This window comes from Planococcus citri, chromosome 3, assembly GCF_950023065.1.
Source record: "Planococcus citri chromosome 3, ihPlaCitr1.1, whole genome shotgun sequence".
In the NCBI taxonomy this organism is placed as follows: domain Eukaryota; kingdom Metazoa; phylum Arthropoda; class Insecta; order Hemiptera; family Pseudococcidae; genus Planococcus; species Planococcus citri.
The window spans coordinates 63,676,515-63,697,126 of record NC_088679.1 but is presented as its reverse complement, the minus strand read 5'-3'; the positions used below and the strand labels follow the sequence as shown (position 1 = coordinate 63,697,126).

At 35.9% G+C, this 20,612-nt stretch overlaps 2 protein-coding genes across 3 annotated transcripts in view; both read left to right on the top strand.

Moving 5' to 3' along the window:
• LOC135841952 (serine/arginine repetitive matrix protein 1-like) overlaps window positions 1-17,431 on the top strand; it is a 121,779-nt gene extending 104,348 nt beyond the window's left edge. Inside the window, exons 2-3 of one of the 2 annotated variants that reach the window (XR_010558034.1) lie at window positions 9,243-9,395; window positions 10,730-17,431. The gene's annotated coding sequence lies outside the window, so the exon portion shown is untranslated. Of the gene's footprint in view, window positions 1-9,242 lie in introns of both variants that reach the window. The other variant, XR_010558033.1, reaches the window with a different exon arrangement.
• Window positions 1-20,612, top strand: part of LOC135840635 (limbic system-associated membrane protein-like) — a 390,872-nt gene that overhangs the window by 216,687 nt on the left and 153,573 nt on the right. The gene's annotated exons all lie outside the window — the stretch shown is intronic.

Sequence of the window (20,612 nt, the reverse complement as noted above, 5' to 3'; positions counted from 1 at the left end):
GCATAATTTAAAAAAAAAATTGAAATTACTTACTACTTAATTCAACCACACGCACCGGTTACGCAATAATAATTCACTTAAAATAACTGGCAATAGATGGCGTGGTGGATGGTGGATCTGCATCTATGGTCTGCACCATCATAAACAGTTATTTTGTAATCCTGGAGATAATGTTGAAATTTTAAGAATATTAACTCCAGATCCATTTTTATTGATTGTAATGCCTGCTTCATTGCACAACTTCTCAGCAGCTTCCTTCAGGTAATCATGATCTTTTCGTCTCAACGACACATAATGACTCTTATTTGTGATTCGATCATTATAATGCCATACTCAAGGCTATAGCTCTTGGTAAACAGAGGAAGTCGTTCAGATTTACTACTGTTAGTATACTTTTCTTCTTTTTGCCACAGAATTCATTGAATGGTAGTAATAAAAATTTGCCCCTCGAGCCCCTTCCTATCACCATCTCAATGTTGGTAACGTGGACTTTTAATGGCTTATCACTCATAAATGTTGAATTGCTCTGGAGTACTTTTGCAAACTCATTTACCTAGAACCATGTCCGATGAAATTTGCGAACATAGTCTAAATGAGATATTGTTTCATTGCATTATAATGGAAGTCATACATAAGCAACTTTGATGAGTCTAGAACAGTAAAACCAAAACTTCAATTTATAATTTGGGATATTCTATAGTGCTCACTTTTCCAGCAGAATTTAAGATTGTATGAGCTATTGTAGCTTGATACGTTTTCTCAATTTCATTTTTTTGTCTATATATGAAATAAAAAATGAAAAAATATCTGTCAAAGCCCATGGGTAAACCATGAGACCAACCCCGTATCATTGTCTTCGTCCGTCAACAGAGTAAAAGTGGCAATTTACGCAACCCCCGACAACGGGTTTGTCGAATGCTTTGAGAGGCTTTCTCTGAGTCTACTGTTATAAGATCGACCTGCTAGGCGATTCGCGTAATTACAACAATATAATCGCAACGTATTCGCTCGCGTTAGTTTGCGCTATAAACTAATTAATTAAAACAAATAAAACTAAAAATCAGGTAAGTATAAATAAAAACATTACAAATTTATACTTACAATTTTCAACATTTTGGGAGTGAAATCCCCGTATTTTCCAAGGATAGCCTCCGCGAACTCATGGCCCCCTTAGTTAGTACATATATGGGGGACTATAGTACACGCCCGAGCCACAGTTACGCGCTGGATCTTTGAAACTTAGTCGAGTGCGGCTCTAACAAGTTGTAGGAAGAGATCCGACATAAGTCGGACTTTCTTCTCACCGCTGCCCGTCGTTACGATGACTACTCTTAAAGATCCTACTATAATTTCCGTCTCCTGAATTAAGGTGAACTACGTGCTATTTGGACGTGAATTACGGCGGGGGGGGGGAGGAGGGCGGCTTACCTAAAGAGAATACAGACGGCGCAGTGGAAGCTCAAGCGAGTGTGCTTAGGCCTAGTCCACATTGGACTAGCCTAAGCACTCGAAAAATTAGGCAGAATATTTTTTTTACACCAATCATTTCCATAAATTGATCGACCACATCTTCCACGTGAAATTTCATCCAAGGATTTATCACAAGATGGGTGGGTTAAACATTTTTCACACTTTTCGACATTTTTGCATGGATGTTGATCTACATGATCAAATCCACATTTGCACTTCTGACAATAGAATCCCCAGTTGAAGGCTCCAGGTAATCTTGTTATTACATTGTAATGATTGTTACCGTATATTAAATCGATGTGTATTCAACATCTCCTTCAAATACAAATTTCCGTCCCCTATGGTATGCACCATTATAAACGGTTATTTTGTAATCCTGGAGATAATGTTGAAAATTTTTAAGAATATCACAATATAGTTGCACATTCAAAAGGAAATTTGTGAAAAAAGAGTAACAGTAACAAAAAAGATGAAGACACAAAATTTTGAAGAATTTCCTACTTACCAGCATGATGAACATTAGAGTAATCAATTCATAATCAATATTTTCATAATCCATATTAACCGCTCAATTTTTAAAAAAAAGATAGTGTCTGGTAGCGTTGTGACCTATTGTTGGACAGAGACCTGAGTTGTTTTTTCAAGGTCTTGACTGTTTCTTCAGACGTATTGAAATGGTCGCGTAAGAGTGTGTACGATCCCTGAATATTGGGACGTGCACCGGGGTTGACTGGTCGGGTTTCTACTTCAAGGTCGTGGATGTCTACGAGTGAATTCGTACTATTTTTATTGTCATGTGTGTACCAATGGTCGGCAATAGCCTTCAGTTGTGCAGCCTCCCCATACTTATTTGTGATTTGATAATTATAATGCCATACTCAAGGCTATAGCTCTTGGTAAACAGAGGGAGTCGTTTGGATTTACTACTGTTAGCATACTTTTCTTCTTTTTGCCACAAAATTCATCGAAAGGTGGTGATTAAAATTTGTCCTCTGAGCGCCTTCCTATAGCCATCTCAATTTTGGTAACGTGGACTTTTAATGACTCGTCACTCATAAATGTTGAATTGCTCTGGAGTACTTTTTAGAGTAATTAGTTTAAGTAGATATTGGCCGATGTACATTATTATGATTCAAAAAAAAAAAAAATTAAAGATTTGATGAAATTATGAAACTCACCCCTTCCTTATGTTTTCAATGCCAAACATTTTTGGAAGTGCAGCCAACTTTTTGTGGAAAAAATTGAGCGTGTCCTTGAATATCACTCGGTCCTTGGTCATTTGGATGATTCTGCTACCATTCAGAATTATGCTTGGAATCCAACCGTCAACATGGACCATAAATAATCAGCAATGAACTGAAAATCATACCCTCCCCCATTGTGTGCAAACATGTAAAATGAATTTTGGCTTCTTCAGACGCATTGCGCTCCACAGTTTTTACAGCGACTGTAATTTTTAAAGTTCTATCGACAGCCTGAGATGGATACTCCCTATTCCAGCGATGGCATTTTCGTCGCTATTTTTTGAACAAGCGCCATCGGCTGTCACTTTGAATAAATTTAGAATTTTTAGAACCGCAGATCGAAATATTAGTGTCAAAATTGGACTTTCCCTAATTAGGACTAGGATAGAGGTACACGTTTAAATCAATCGTATAAATTGACGACATTGCAAAAATGTCGGTCGCGTCTCATTGGTGAAGTATATACGTGGGGGTAGGATGGGAGCTAGGATCCATCCATGCCCCGGTACATTTACCAGATTGATCACGGGTATGTCGTTATTATTCGGATCCATTCTCCTTGCTTTTGTCAGTTATCGAACCATCCTATCGCCATTGGTATTACTTATTGTGATGCCTATTTTATTGCAAGGATGACTACAATTTTTCACAAAATTTTCCAGAATTGAATCCATTGCCAATTGTAATATATTCATGAGGACTGTTAATAAGATATGTCTTTTAATTTTATTATAGTTGTTTTGGCCAATGCCTTGAATTTCCTAATTAATTTTTCTGGTGATCCAAGAATTTCAAATAAATTTTCATTGGAGTTACTTGATGAGAAAAAAGTGAACAATTGAATTACCATAAGTTATAAGTATTGAATTTATTATGAAATTAAATTTTTAAAAATACACCCCCCCTCGCATACAAACCAAAAATTACAAAAGAAAACTTACTCACACTTGACTAAATGCGAGCCTGCTTCATTACACAACTTCTCAGCAGCTTCCTTCAGGTGATCACGATCTTTTCTTCTCAACGACACATAATGACTCTTTATTTGTGATTTGATCATTATATGCCATGCTGAAGGCTATAGCTCTTGGTAAACAGAGGAAGTCGTTCGGATTTACTACTGTTAGTATACTTTTCTTCTTTTTGTCACAAAATTCGTCGAAAGGTAGTAATAAAAATTTGCCCTCTGAGCCCCTTCCTATATAGAGCAGGCAAATAGCGGTTTTAAAAAGGAAAAAATTGGCACATAAATTTTTTCTTCGGGAATGTGTTCAGATGAACCCCCTGAACTACCAAAAAAAACCCGAACCTCCTAACCCTGGAGCTAATTTTTTTAGGGGGCTAAAACCGGTTCCGATTTACGTTTTTTGCGATTTACTCCGAAAATATTAGGTTTACGAGAAAAACTACCATGACTAAAAATGTTCCCCTTCAAATTCTCGACAATTTGATACTACGCTCGATACCCATACCTCAAGAGGGGTGTCTGAAAAAAGTGGTGGAAAGAGTAGGTGTTTGAAAAAAAGTCAGTCCAATAAATTGATCAAAGTTACCACTTAATATCATTCGTTTTCGCTCAAATTTTTTTTACAAAGTCTACTCACCCAACTATTAGTCACACCACCATTGATTGGTCTTCATCCCTCCCAAGGGGTTGGTGGGGGATGCTTGGTTTTTCAAGTAACACACAACTGAATCATATATTTGAAAAACGAATCTGGACATGCAATATATCGAATGGTATGTTTTCGAGGTCGCTGAATACGAATACCAACTTATTTTCTGGGTCCAACTCCTCAAAGCCCCTCTGTGCCCCAAAAAGGGGGTTAAAATTTTGAAAAATCGTGAAAAGTCGAGTGATATATCGAATGGTATGTTTTCGAGGTCGCTGAGTACGAATATGAACTTGTTTTTTGTGTCCCACCCCCCCTTTGTTCCTCTGGGCCCCAACAAGGGGCCAAATTTTGAAAAATCATGAAAAGTAGAGTTATATATCAAATGAAATGTTTTTGAGGTCGCCATGCAGGCGCAAATATGAACTTATTTTTGGGTCCCACCCCACAATATCCCTCTGTGCCCAAAAAAGGGGCCAAATTTTGAAAAATCATGGAAAGTAGAGTTATATATCAAATGGTGTGTTTTCGGGATTCTATTTTGAAATTTTTTATCAATTTATGAGTTTTTTCAGCAAAAAAAGAAACATTATAAATGATTAATTTCATTTAAATTTCCCATGAAAATATAATTCGAGTGGCACGTAAGAACCTAGACAAAATTTAAAAATAGAAATTAGTTGGATGATTATACATTTTATTTCAATGAAATTCGAGAACACAGCGAAAGTCCTAGTTCCATTTTATTTTCTATTGAAAAATAATCAAAACCTGCAGGTAGGTGAGTGAGCGTTTTAAAGAAAAATCTTGAGATGTAAAATGTTTTCTTTGCAAAATGAGCGTTCAAACTTTTTGAACAGCGATCCCAATAATACCTTGGCAATGCGAGTAGCTCTACTTACATCTCCCCTCCTCCCGCCGAAAGTTAGTCCAATCAGTATTTTTGAGATGAATTTTCAGAATTTTTTCTAAAATAATGGTGTGAATCTTTAAAGAAAAAGATCACACCATGTTTTTTCGTCAACTTCTTTGGGGCTGAGAACCATTGTGCTTTGAATTCTAAAAATATGTGTTCAGCGATCTTGAAAACATACCATTCCATATACTTATAACTCTACTTTCCAGGATTTTTCAAAATTTGGCCCCTTTTTTGGGCACAGAGGGATATTGTGGGGTGGGACCCAAAAATAAGTTCATATTTGCGCCTGCATGGCGACCTCAAAAACATTTCATTTGATATATAACTCTACTTTTCATGATTTTTCAAAATTTGGCCTCTTGTTGGGGCCCAGAGGAACAAAGGGGGGGTGGGACACAAAAAACAAGTTCATATTCGTACTCAGCGACCTCGAAAACATACCATTCGATATATCACTCGACTTTTCACGATTTTTCAAAATTTTAACCCCCTTTTTGGGGCACAGAGGGGCTTTGAGGAGTTGGACCCAGAAAATAAGTTGGTATTCGTATTCAGCGACCTCGAAAACATACCATTCGATATATTGCATGTCCAGATTCGTTTTTCAAATATATGATTCAGTTGTGTGTTACTTGAAAAACCAAGCATCCCCCACCAACCCCTTGGGAGGGATGAAGACCAATCAATGGTGGTGTGACTAATAGTTGGGTGAGTAGACTTTGTAAAAAAAATTTGAGCGAAAACGAATGATATTAAGTGGTAACTTTGATCAATTTATTGGACTGACTTTTTTTCAAACACCTACTCTTTCCACCACTTTTTTCAGACACCCCTCTTGAGGTATGGGTATCGAGCGTAGTATCAAATTGTCGAGAATTTGAAGGGGAACATTTTTAGTCATGGTAGTTTTTCTCGTAAACCTAATATTTTCGGAGTAAATCGCAAAAAACGTAAATCGGAACCGGTTTTAGCCCCCTAAAAAAATTAGCTCCAGGGTTAGGAGGTTCGGGTTTTTTTTGGTAGTTCAGGGGGTTCATCTGAACACATTCCGGAAGAAAAAATTTATGTGCCAATTTTTTCCTTTTCGCCCTCGCTTTTTTACGTTATTTTCCTGCTCTAATAGGCATCTTAATGTTGGTGACGTGGACTTTTAATGGCTCGTCACTCATAAATGTTGAATTGCTCTGGAGTACTTTTGCAAACTCATTTAGAACCATGTCCGATGAAATTTGCGAACATGGTCTAAATGAGATAAATACAGGACTATCGCCATATCTAAAAAAAAAAAAACCATCTACCTATAACCTAAAAAACAGATAATTAAAAAATAAAATTAAAATGAATAAAAAACGTAAAAAATAAAATTGAACTTGCCCTTTTTTTAATCGGATATTTTTTTCTGTGGCGTTGATGTTAGCCATGTCAAGAACCGTCCTGCTACTTTCAAACAAAAACAAAATTTGAGAAACCGCGAACAGTCACAAAGTGTGAGCAAATTTATCCACGTAAAGAAGGAGAGAAAAACGAGGTGGCATTTGGCCTGTGTACGACAAGTAAACAGGTAGGTTCGTTTCTTCCCAATACGAAATCAATGAATAGGTTTTTATTGTTTGGAATTGATAGAAAATAATTCCAGTTCTTCACTTTCTGGTTACCTTTCAATTTATTATACACCACCGCATTTTCTTAATTCGTTTTTTGTTTTCTCAGCAAGTTTGATATTTTTCTCAGGGTTAGAATCAGTTACAAAATCAATACTTGAAATTGAATAGTGGTGAACACTGCTCAAGTGCTGAATTCTTTGAAGAATTAGTATGGCACACCTTTCGTCTCTGGTTTTTTGTATTGAATAAATGCAACTGAGTTTTAATTAAAAGATTAAAAATTTAATTTATCAATTAAGAAAACCTTGAGAACTTCCTACCAGTAAATATGATCCCTACCAAAATTTTGGTCGATTCTCCTTTCGCCTTCCATGACAATTTTATGATATAATTATAAAACAATACACAAACACGACCAAGACGTGATGCCAATTATTTACGCGCATAACGTTTATTTATATGGTTCATTTCATGTGGTGATTATCTTACCGACTGACAATAAACGGCTCCTATCCTAAAAAGCTGGAAATTTTTTGGCTTTTTCGGTGTATTTTTAAACGTGCCATCTTACAATTTGTGAAAATGGTAAACAAAACAAAACGAAAAACGAACTTCTGGCAGCTACAAGCGTGGAAAGTGCAACGACCTGAAACAGATATCAAAGTATAATCAATTAAGAGGTCAAATATTAATACCTAAGTACTATAAAAATATGTAAAGGCATAGGTCGCAGCTGGGTCTACCAATCATTGATGAAATGGGCTTAAAATTCGAGTTCACCGATCTGGAATCAATGGGTAATTATGTGTAAACCACCAAAACTGAGAAAAAATATGGTGAATGGGAACAGCTTTAATTCGTGAATGCGTTACGAAGCAGGAGGGAAGCACAGATGAAGGAGGCAAAGTTGGACTGAAATATATGGGAGAAGGAGGAGATGAGAAAATACCAGGAGCTGAGCCTGCTTGGTCAACATTTCGCATATCTGTTTGTTCGTTTCATTATTCGCATAACGATGTTATACCCCATGACCATTCCAGTCAGGGGTATAATCGTTCTCGTGGGTAGCTTAGCCTTAATGTTTGATGGTTTTTTGGGTGTTGGTGGGAAATACAACTTATTGGTTGTCTGATCTAATTTCAACGTCAGATTTTTTTTTCTGTGGAGATATCTTCATCAGTTCTGCCATCCTCGCGCGTTCCTTTCTCGATTCAACACTTTCTTTGGGCACATTATAGGGACATTTGTGACCGGTTACATTTCTTAACATGCCCCCGCACTCTGGACGTTCTAGATATTTGAGGTGCGTTGGCTGCTTCACTAAAATGGAACTAACCCTATTGTAATGGTGTTTGCAGATTGTAATATGCAATCCACGGCTTACTCTTTGAAATTATTCATCTACTTACGTTCAGGTTCGCTTCTCTGGTCCATATTACTGTCTCGTTCAGTTTCTTACAATTTTTTTTCTATTGTAGGTAGTGCCGCTAGTGCATGCAGTCGTGTAACTTTAGAGACGGGGAGCGATATCCAATTGTTGAGAATTTTGAGTTGTTCTGAAAAATAGAGAAATAGATAAAAAACACGAATTACTTACGAATAAAATTTCACGAATTTGACCATAAAAAATAAAATTCTCACATCAATGCCATTGGTCAATATCACTGTCATCCAATTCAATTCCTTCTGTGTTGGGTAGCTGTGGCAACGTATTGAAGATGTTGATGTTTGCCTCGTTTCCCTTTCTCACCATCTCCAGTAAGGCCGGCACATGAAAAAACTTGGCCTCCTTGGCCTCCTTGGTAAGAAGGTGCTCTTCATATGAGCGTGTGTGAGTGTTTTTGGCCAATGCGTTGAATTTCCTAATTAATTTTTCGAGTGATCCAAGAATTTTAAATAAATTTTCATTGGAGTTACCTGATGAGGAAAAAAATTGAACAATTGAATTACCATAAGTTATAAGTATTGAATTTATTACGAAATGAAATTTAAAAAATACACCCCCCTCTCACATACAAACCAAAAATTACAACAGACAACTTACTCGCACTATTTGGATTTATTGGAAACGTACCCGTTAAACAGACAATTGCGAAAACAATGAGGCCTACTATCACGATGCATATCACCAGGATGATTCGCATTTCTCCTGGAACTGGCTCATCTGTTGAAACAGAAATAATCACAGTACCGATGTGAGAGACTACCTATTCAAGTATTTGAGTTTTCACCACTCTTTTAATTGGATATTTTTTCTTTGGAGATACCTTCATCAGTTCTGCCATCCTCGCGCGTTCCTTTCTCGATTCAACACCAGTTCAAACAGACCGTAGCATTTTTTACTAGGGTGTATATTAAACGAGATCTTTGATTCATCCCACTTTGCTTTCAGGTCTTCCATTGTGGAAAGAGCCCACGATTTGTCAGCAAATACCAGCGGATATTCATATATACTTTCTTTGGGCACATTGTGACAGGTCACATTTCTTAACATGCCCCCGCACTCTGGACATTCCAGATATTTGTTGGCAGACCGCGGATCAAGGTGCGTTGGCTGCTTCACTAAAATGGAACTAACCCTATTGTAAGGGTGTTTGCATATTGTAATATCGTATTCCAAAAATGGACTGAAGTCCTTTAAGGAAATTGTTTCTCGCCTCCCGGGTCGCGGAATTCCACTTTTATTTTCACTGAGGCCTGTGAACTCTACTACCGGCTTACTCTTTGAAATTATTTATCTACTTACGTTCAGGTTCGCTTCTCTGGTCCATGTTACTGTCTCGTTCAGTTTGTTACAAAATTTTTTCTATTGTAGGAAGTGCCGCTAGTGCATGCAGTCATGTAACTCTAGAGACGGGGAGCGATATCCAATTGTTGAGAATTTTGAAACTTTAAAAACGAAATACATAAAGTAAATTAAACAAAATAAATAATCAGCTAGTAGTATCTAAGTAAACGAATACAACACTCTATCAAAGAAACCATGGGTTCCTTTCAAATTATTTAAAACAACAATTGAATGGGAGTCTGGGCAAATCCTAAAAACTCTTTCTAAATTCATATGAGAATTGACTCTAAATTACCTATCAATTTCTCGCAAATTTAAAAATTGATAAAAACAAAAATAATTAATGCAAATAGGCACTTACTTTGATTCATAATGACTTCAAAACCTTTCTTGAATGGTAATCAGATTAAAGTAAAAAAAGCTACACTTTTGTATTCGATTCGCACCAAGTTATAAAGTTTTAGTACAATAAAGAACGATCAGCACAAACAAAAAAGGAAATATTTTGAAAATTCGTAAGTCCACAATATGATCATAAGAAACAAGTTGTAGCTTCAACAAAAAAGACCGGAGTGATGAAATGATGAAATATTGGTTGGCTAGAGAGACTCGGATTTTGTGGCTCTTATCGCTTTTATTGTTCCAAGAAAATCAGGGGTATCGATGGGGAAAAGAAAATGGTGGATAGGTATTAAAAATGTAACAGGAAGCCGAAAATTACGTCATAAGAACTGGACAATTAGGATATTTTGGACCAAGTTTATTACTTTGTTGATTAATACCAAGAAAGTAGCTTTACTTCTTAATTCTATTAAATTCCATTCAGTGGACAGAAAAATGAATGTTTGTCTGCGTCGTGATGATTTACTAAAATCAACACAAACTTCTTGATAAGTTTGACCTTGAGCTTTGTGAATAGTCATAGCTTCGGCTATGATCAAAGGGTATTGTTTACGAATTACTGGAAATTGTAACTTATTTGATATACTCAGTGGAAGACTAATTTTTTCAATTGGAACAAAAGTTTGATCCATGTTATGTATTTTACTTTTACTTACTTGAATTTCAAAGCTCTTTTTGCTTTCAACCAGTTATTTTCAGGATTACCGAACCCCCAGTACCTGTTTGGTGTGTCTGGTTTTAACTGGACTAATTAGGAGCTGTTTACTTGCACGCTGGAGTAAAAAAATCGGTTACCTTACGTTGTGTTTCTTTCGATTCAACACATTTTTGATGACGACTTCGTACTTTTTATGCATCTCCAATTCTGCAGGCGTTCCTTCACTTTCTAGGAAACCCCGCAGAATTTCGATGTGCTCCAGCATGTTTTTTCTCTCTTCCTCCACTTCTGAGGACACTTATGATTTTTAACAAAAAAAATGAAAAATTAATTAATGACAGTTTTATATTTTTTAAGGAACAAAATGTAATTTACATAATATACTTACTTTTATCCATTGTATTTTCTATTTTATCAATGGACAAATCTAGTGGCACTAGTACCTGCACAGCTACTTGTGGCTTTTTATCAGGTAGGTTTGGTTTTTCAAAATCAAACACATCACTCCAAATACTTTCCATGATGGAATTTCCATTTTTTGATGATGGTGAGGATACTTGAAAAAAAATGATAATAAGTAATTTAAAAAACAATGACATTGATTTAAAAAAATTAATTATGTGTACTTACCTACTTGTATTAAGTAATTAAAATTTATTGAAAAAAAAATGCCAACAGCCAAAAGAATTAAAGTGAAACAACACAAAGAGAATGGTATTCACTTACGTAATTCTTTTTCCAGTTCGTCACGAAATATGAACGCCAAAAGCGCAACAATTATTACAAAAATGATAATAAAAGTTTCAGACAACATTTTTTTTAATTGAAAAAATTGTCAAAAAAGTTGAAAGAAAATCGAACCAACGAAAAGAGCAAAAGAGCAACAAACAACACAGAGAATATTTCTATACTGATTTTGTTCACAAAAATATCTCATGTTCTGTGTAGAAAGAATTTTAAAGGGTGTGGTTTATTTTCCCCCTAAAAACAAGTACATACCTTGGTGAAGTAGCCAGAACTTTGTATTTTTTGCCTCGGACAGAGCATGGTTTTTGCGCGAGATCGAAATATGAACACAATTATAACAAAAATAATGAAAATTTCACACAACATTTTTTTTTGATTGACAAAAATTTTCAAATAGTTGAAAAAAACGAACCAACGAAATGAGCAAAAGAGCAACAATCAAAACCGAGAATATTTCTGTACTGATTTTGTTAACAAAAATATCTCAAGTTCTGTGTAGAAAGAATTTTTAAGGGTGTGGTTTATTTTCCCCCTAAAAACAAGTACATACATACATTGGTGAAGTAGCCAGAACTTTGTATTTTTTGCCTCGGACAGAGCATGGTTTTACTGAGTATACTTGTGATCTACCGGCAGCCTATTCAAAAACAAAATATTTATGTACTTTTAGGCTTCCTAAAAGATAAACAAGATAAACTCATCTCAAATAATGAGCATTACGATTTGTGTGATTTAGAAAATATACATGTACTTACTGTTGAGTAATAATGTTTACCATCCTTGAGAATGAATGAATTTGAAATATTCTGAAATGAAATGTATCTCCATCTACGAATCATTTAAAGCTTTTAAAAAATCATATTATAATGAGTATTTTAGACTTTAGATCGAGATTTAATGCTGCGCGCAATACCGATATACATTAATTGTGGAAAATACGGGCCTCGTTCGTCTACTTGAGGTATTTGTTCGTTGAAGAACATCCTATCGCAAAATATCATTGTAAACGAGTTGCTAATCTTATCTGGATTTCTAGGTATAGGTTCGAGCCGATTCAGCTGATCAAGTTTAGAAGTGACATATTACGATTCTAATATCTCATTTACCGCCGATGAAAGTGGGCATTAAATTTTTGATCCCTTGGGGGCGGTGGTTTTACCGGTTGCACTGGTCGAGGCGGTGGCGTCTGCCGTTGCGGTCGTCTTGGGGAGCTCGTGGATCTTGGAGCTGGCGGAAATCGAGGCGGTGTGGAGGTGCCTGCGGACGCGGCAGATTTGAGGACCCGGGAGTCGGTGGTCTGCACCATCTCGTATTGTTTTGTCCAGAAGACATGACTATCGAAAGGAATTTACACATTCTAAAGTCTAAAATACTCATTATAATATGATTTTTTAAAAGCTTTAAAAAATTTGTAGATTGAGATACATAAAAAAACAAGAAACAGAATTATTCTGTTTCTTGTTTTTTTGTTTGTTTTGATGCTTTAAATTCCAAGTAAACAGATGAGATTCCTTACCAAAGTGATCTATGAATTCCAGTTTTATCATAAAATCATTGGAGGAGATTGCTCTACGCATTTCTTTTTCAGAATATCTAGGTTGGTCAGGCATTACAACAAGCCTTCCCCTTACTAAATCTAACCACCTTCAAAATAAATAAATAAATTCTAATAAGTTTATAAAAATGTAATAAAAAAATCAAATTGACTTTCCAAAATTAAATAAATGAATTCTAATAAGTTTCCGAAAAAAATTACAATTTCTAAGTATTAAATGTATCAAAATTTCTTGCCTCAATGCAGTAGTTGCGTGAATACGACACATTGGACAGGTGTGCTGCTCATTTAACCACTTCAAAACACATTATACCCACAAATATGATGTTGGCTCTAGGCCTGACTACTGATCCCGGATTCATCAAAATTATAAATTCTGTTATCGGAAAACTTGAACTTCAGTCTGAGATGACGATAGTTGTCAAAAAAGGTCGCGATTCAATGCTTTAATCCTCGCCAAGCTGGTACATGTTTTCAGGCTTATGTAACGCTAGATCGCCATGCCTGTGCTTAAAGCCTTTGTACCAAGCCACTGAAGCAATTTTTCTATCATACCACTTCTGTGTAACGTTTCTTTTCAGCAACATAGAAAACTGATACATATCAATTACGCGCATTTTTTATATTTAAACATATTTTACTCGAAGTCTCGAAGGATGCAGGATTCTAGGTTTAAGGAAAGATTTTCAGATGTGTAATTTGTGCTCTATCGATCAGTCGATCTCGTCTCGTTATTGCTAATTGCTAACACTTAGCCTAAAAAACTTCTCAGTTTTTCAGTTGTTAAGCCATAATACAACTTGCTAGCACACAGCACATAATCTTTCAGGGTGATTACGTCTTCAGAAATTGAAAACAGTTGGTTCATATTGTACTTCGATCTATCCATATCATTAAGCCTTTTCTGAACGTTGCTCTGCCTGGCATGTTTTGGGGTGTAAGAAAAACTGACAAACATACGTAGGTATAAAAAAGATTTGAAAAATTGATTAGGGGACTTCAATTTTTGGAAATAGCTTTTCACAGTCTGGACAGACAAAAAACTAAATTTTGAAAAAAAAAATCATCTGTAAAATTTTGAAATATTTGAAAGCGCTGCTTTAAATTGGGAAATTATTTGTTGCTCTCGTAATATACTTAATTTTCATGTACTACTTTGGATGCAATTTTCGAAGCACGAGTACATGGTGATAGTTTTGAATCCAAAATCTTGAAAAAAAGTACGTATCCTAAATGACAAAAAATCAGTTCATTGCTAAGGTGTAACTTTTGGAATTGTGTCCTTTCTTTGTCATACGACAATTTTCAGAGCGTATTAGTACGTTTTTTCACACATGCGAACTTCTATTATTTTTAGGTTCAAAAGTTTCAAAAATAATTACTGGAAAAAAGTTGAAAGAGAAGGAGTGGGCAGCTTCAACTTTGAAATTGGGAATTTTTTTACTGAATTGCCACACAGTTCAGTCAAATAAAGTTGGAAAGCCAAAATTCACGCTTGACTTTGATTTGAACATGCAGGGTCAACTTTAAATTTGTTTTGTAGCCTAAATATCGTAAAATATGTTCAAACAAACTTTACCCGGTAGGTATGCTCGGGATTGGTAATTTGACATTTGTAAATGCCCACTTGCCTGTATATACACCATTTTTCTGAAATCGGGATGTGTTTCTGTCCAGCGATTTTCTATTTGAAAACTTGAAAAATTCCCTAATCCCTTGACAACAGATGAAAAAAGCTGAAATTCAGCTTACGCAATTTTTTGTACTGCAATGCGATTACAGGTGGTTGCCTTGGCAGGAAATTTTTAATTATTCAACAATTTTTTCGATAAAGGATGAAATCGCTAGACAAGGTTTGTTTCCAAACCAAAATACGAGTTCTCTGCTCTTTTACCCCTTTGAGATATGTATTACGCGTTTCTGTAGTGGGTATTACTGTAATTAAATTATATTAAATAAATTATTTGAATTTAGTTTTTATAAAAATAAATTAAAATTTTTTAAATATCTAAAAATTTAATTGAAAAAAAAAACGTAAAATTATTAATTTAAAAAAAAAATTGATTTAATTTTTTAGTTAAACAAGAAAAAAAAATTATTATTTTTGATCAAAAAAAATTGAAAATTTGCAATATTGCTAAAAGTAGCGCAATCTGTTGAGGGGGTTATCGTGACAGTGTATGTTAACGGAGTGAAAATTCTGTCCCTCAAGGGTCCAAATTTTGGATTTGAGGGCTGAGATATATTGGGGCTACTTTTCAACCCTCCGACCATCGCTGAGCGAAATTTCCATTTTCGCACTATCTCAAGTTGTCTTACATACAATATGATGGGAGTTTGGAAAAATCAAATCCAATTCGGGAAAAATGTACCGAAAATTCTCAAACTCACTACACAGGGCATCTGATTTCAGTCATCTGTGGCTGATTTGGATCTTTCTGGAGAATTCCTCAAGTCTGGAATTCTTGATTGAAATAGAACTTTAAAATAGAGAAAGAGGACCCCTTGAAAGTCTCATTCGTCCAATTTTCTGCTCCTTAGTTTGTTCGCAGATAATTGAAATGACTGCCCAATTGGCACCCCTACCTAAAGCCTACAAACCAAAAATTCTATACTACTCGAAAACTTCTGACAACAGTGCTTCGACTGTTTGACAATATCGGTGTCAGTCTGTCGCGTCGCGGACTAGTCAAATCATATTGCTCGTATAATGAGTGTTTTACAGGTAGGAACATGAAAATCTGTAAAATTATTTCAAAGTGATTGTTGTATTTACTCGCATGCGATACCCATTGCTGCACTTCCTCGGCAGACGACAGAGGTACTTGCTTGATCAGCTTTGCGGGTATTTTTTCACCAAACAATCTCAACGTTTGTGCTGCGAATTTTGAAGCAATAGAAGGGCTGGAGGCTATTCTGCGTAAAATGTCCATTACTCTAATTTCTCGAAAAACTTCAATATTTTCTTTCACTTCGCCGATACTGGCTTCCAGCAAGAAATGAAAGGCAGCCAAATCTACAGCCTCTGCTCTTGTTGAATTCAACACCGGAGTTATTCCCAGGGCCAAAGCCACTGGGGGCAGGCGATACCGTGGAAGTTCACGAATACTAGCAGTTGTTTCCATCTCAAGTATGTGGGACGGGTAATTGACGTAAAGGACACTTTGGCAGGTGCAAAGGACAAGATAGTGTACTGTCCATTGCCCCTTTGCATTTCTTGCAAACGACGCCGGTACCCTCCTCTGTCCCGGTCACCCCAACCTGAAGATTGGGGTACCGTTTATTTAAGAAAATCATATATCTTTTATAGAATTGTTGGTGCTCTCTATCCGGATTTCCAGCAAGGTAGTAGGTCGCGGCGTGCGCCATTTCATGGGCGATTGTGATTCGGTCTTGTAGACGACTCGGTGATGTATGGGATTTCAGACCGAGCTCTTTCCAAAAACTGTGGTCTCTGTCAGTCATTTTCCGCCAAGCTTCTGAGATTGGCAATTATGATAAGGAAAATGAAACCCAATGATGCAAGACAACTACAAAGCCTTAGTTTTCTAAGCGTAGTAGTATTTATCATGAAGGACTCTGCTTCTTGTCTTACAGCACGGCCTCCATTCAATGAACGAAAATCCCATCTCAGTGTGTTCACACACCGCTGTGCTTTTCTCACAACTGCGGACGCGTTCAATGTTCCCATTTGGTTTGCAATTTTCTGTGATTAAAAAAAAACACACACATTTTGGACACCGCTATTCCAATGGGGGAAAAAACGTGAAGATTCGAAGCCAACCGTCCACCATTGAATTTATTATGTACCTATTTTGGAATTTGGTTTGCTTCGAACCCGTCCTATTGGAATTACATACATTGGTATCTTGAAATAAAAAAACAAAAAAATTAACAAACGAATCATAAAAAATTTAAATATAACAAATGTACGTGAAAAAACGGGTAGCTCCTTACCAAGGGTAGGTTAGGTATACTTATATTACTTTAGGTGTACCATTGAAAATTGTTCTTCCAGAATTACCATCAGTGATTTATTGTCTGTAAGGTATACTCTTCGGCAACTGGCTTCTCAATCTGCATGTCCATTTCTTCATCGAGTACAATGGGTGCACTTGAGCACACACGCCCGAGCCCGTGTTTTTTCCCGCGCGCTGTCGCGGAGATCGCGAAGCGTTCAAGTGTCTTGGGCGGAAGGGACGTTGATGTTGAAAATGAAAATGTGGAAATAAATGACACAAGGTGTGAGTTTAACATATCAGGAAGGAAACTCGTTATTATTCAGTCTAATTATCACTTAGATTTAATGAGGTAGATAATTATGTCGTAAAAATGCGAATATCGATATGTTGAATAAACAAAACAAAAAAAAAAAAAAAAAACATCAAAAAAAAGGTAATTGAATAACCAATAAGAACTAAGATAATAAAAGGAATTACCGATTATGAAAATTACAAATATGAAAAGCGTGTACATGCGAGATATTCGCTTCTCCAACGACGCTTTTTAATCGTTGGTTTCGTTTATAAAATCTATCCTAGTCTTTCCCTATATCAACGTGTGGTAACCCATTTTCGCAAGATAGAAATTGGGAGGTGGAAAATGGGTATTTTTCTTTTGTCACGTTGAGAACTGAAATTTAGATACCTGTCTTTGCGGTTATTTTACAACAAAAAGGAAAAATAAAAAGAATTAAGAGGAAGGTATAACCAGAATAGGTATCCTTAAGGGAAGACCTACACATTGTGAAGATAAATTTTGGGTCGTGTGTCGAAAAAATGGGTATAATTTTAGCCAAAGGGTTCGCACACTACGGCGATTGAGCAATTTTTATGAAATTTACGTTAATAAAATAAGATTTTAAAGAAAGAAAAAATGAGATTAATATATTTACACACTCGATCCGGAGATTGAGGTCAGGTGGGAATTTAGGTAGTAAATTTTGAATTTTTAGAACCGCGAATCCAGAATAATATGCCAAAATTGGGTTTTCCCTAATTAAGACTAGGATAGAGGTACACATATAGATTACACTAGGCAACAATTTTTGACTTTTTTCGTGTGTTCGGGTTGAAAATGGGCTTAATCGATAGTTTAGACCCTAAAACAAAAAACAGAGTGGGATTTTTCAATTTGAATTGTTTTTGTGGTCAGGAGAGATGATCAAAGTTTCAAAAATGGCCGTTTTTGCCCTATTTCACGAGTTTCTGGCGACACCAGTATTGTTTTTCGAAAAAAACCAAGGTCATATTCGGATTCTACGCACTTTTTTAATTAAACATCTTTCCCGGATTTTCGATTTTCGAAGTTTCAAGCGCATACGGACGATTTTTGTTTGTAACATATTTTAAAACTCGGAGCGCGCGACGCTGGCGTTACTCCACGATGTAATCGTGGCGCGGAACCGTGTTCGCGCGGGCGAGGCTCTCGTGCAGTAAAAATCTCGTGTTACAAACGAAAATCTTCCGTAATGAGCTTGAATGTTCGAAAATCAAAAATCCGGGAAAGATGTTTACTTAAAAAAGTGCGTAGAATCCGAATATGACCTTGGTTTTTTTCGAAAAACAATACTGGTGTCGCCAGAAACTCGTGAAATAGGGAAAAAACGGCCATTTTTGAAACTTTGATCATCTCTCCTGACCACAAAAACAATTCAAATTGAAAAATCCCACTCTGTTTTTTGTTTCAGGGTCTAAACTATCGATTAAGCCCATTTTCAACCCGAACACAAGCATGCCGTTGCCTAGTGTTAGTCATATAAGTTCGGCAAGTTATGGGTGTCGAATTGCAAGAGTTGTGCCAGGGAGACTATCTCCCATGGCCAGTACCATCTTGGTGTCGCAATTCCACCTTGCAATGTGTATGCCTTTAATTGTCGGCATTGTAAAAATGTCGGACGTGTTTCGTTTGTGAAATATATTCGCGTAGGTAAGATAGGAGCTAAGATCCATCCGTGCCCTGGTACATTGACGAGATTAATCACGGGGATGTTATTATTATTCGGGTCCATTCTAAGATAAAAAGAAACAAAGAAAAGGCACAATTTGGGCTTAATTATGGTATAAATTGTCGCAGTTAGGTGTGTCATAAATGACCAACATCCATAAAGAGACTTTAAAAGAGAAACGAAAGGTCACAATATAACAACAAGGCAAAACAGAAAATGATGAAACGTTGATGTTGAAAATGAAATTCTTAAAACAAAAAAGAAAATTAATTTGAAGAAAATGAAACAATGAAAAATGATAAATAAATTTTCAAACAGGGGGGATCACGAAAATTGAAATAATTAAACTTACTTACAAATTTTTCAACTTTGTCGCAATTTTAATGCCTTTTTTACTTGAACAAAAATTTTGATTCGAATGACACAGATGTATGGTATGGTGCAATTTTGTTGCGTAGTAGTATTAAAATTCTCCATGGCGTTCCCACGAGTACCGTCGAACGGGGGGCTGCTCATGGCCAAAGCGCTCGCGTAGCCATAAGCCCCTATATACTGCGGAGATCGGTCGAAAATTTTTTTTTTTTTAATTTGGTCTTTTACTTTCAATGTTACGCCGTCGGGCGACCGTGATAGGTAGAGTGTTGTGGTTTGCGCGGCTGGATAGCAAATTTTACGTAGAATTTTTCTATGTGGCTGATAATTGTGTCAGATGAACAAGAAGAGCTGTACGAAGCATAATAGTTCAAAAATGTGTTCAAAATTGAACAACTTTTTTCATTTTTGTGAAAATACTCGAAATTTTTTCCTCATGACATATCGTTTTTAACACTCGTCTCGAATGAAAAAAGTGCGAGCTTTTCATTGCCGCAAACCCCACCTCTCTGACTTGATTTGCAAAACTATTGTAATAAAAATCAAAATGTTTCAGGTTTTATTGTGTATGAAATAGTTGAGTCAGAAGATGTCGAGGATATCGATGGTTTTGTAGCAGTTTGGTAGGGCTATGGTGTAACATTGAAAATACATTTTAAGCACTTTTTGACTGTGTAGCATTTTATTTACTTCGGTAACAAAAAAATTGATGAAAAAATTTAAATATAGCAAATTTATTAAAAATACTTAAATAATTTATCAGTTTAGGGCGGTACTGATCGTAGCTGACCACTTTGGGAGGTGTGGATGCTTTACAAAATTGTAACCCAACAAGAAAATAAAGGTTAAAGAAGAAAATAAACGTAATAATAAAAGGAATAATCGAATAAGTGATTTGAAAATTGATCGATTTATTTTAGTATTTAAGAAATTTTCTCGTCCAATTCCTTATGGAGATTCATAATCTCGTCATAAGCGTTCGCTTTTATCCATGTCTCTGTGACTTTCCCGAAACGAACAACGAATACTTTTCGTTCTTTTACACCCAACGATTTCATGGGTATCCTGGAAAAATGAAAAAGAATAAAATGAAAATTTTACTAGATTAGAAAAATCAAAAAACGAAAAAAAAACTTACCTAAACTAGTAGGTGTATCATTTTTGTCTGCTTTATGTAACGTCGCCATATGCATATTACTGCAGCAAATATGTGCAGTGTTAATGGAGCGCCGTTGACATATCCTTTGGTTAGGAGCGATCATTATACCATATTTCCAATACAATGGAGAGCGC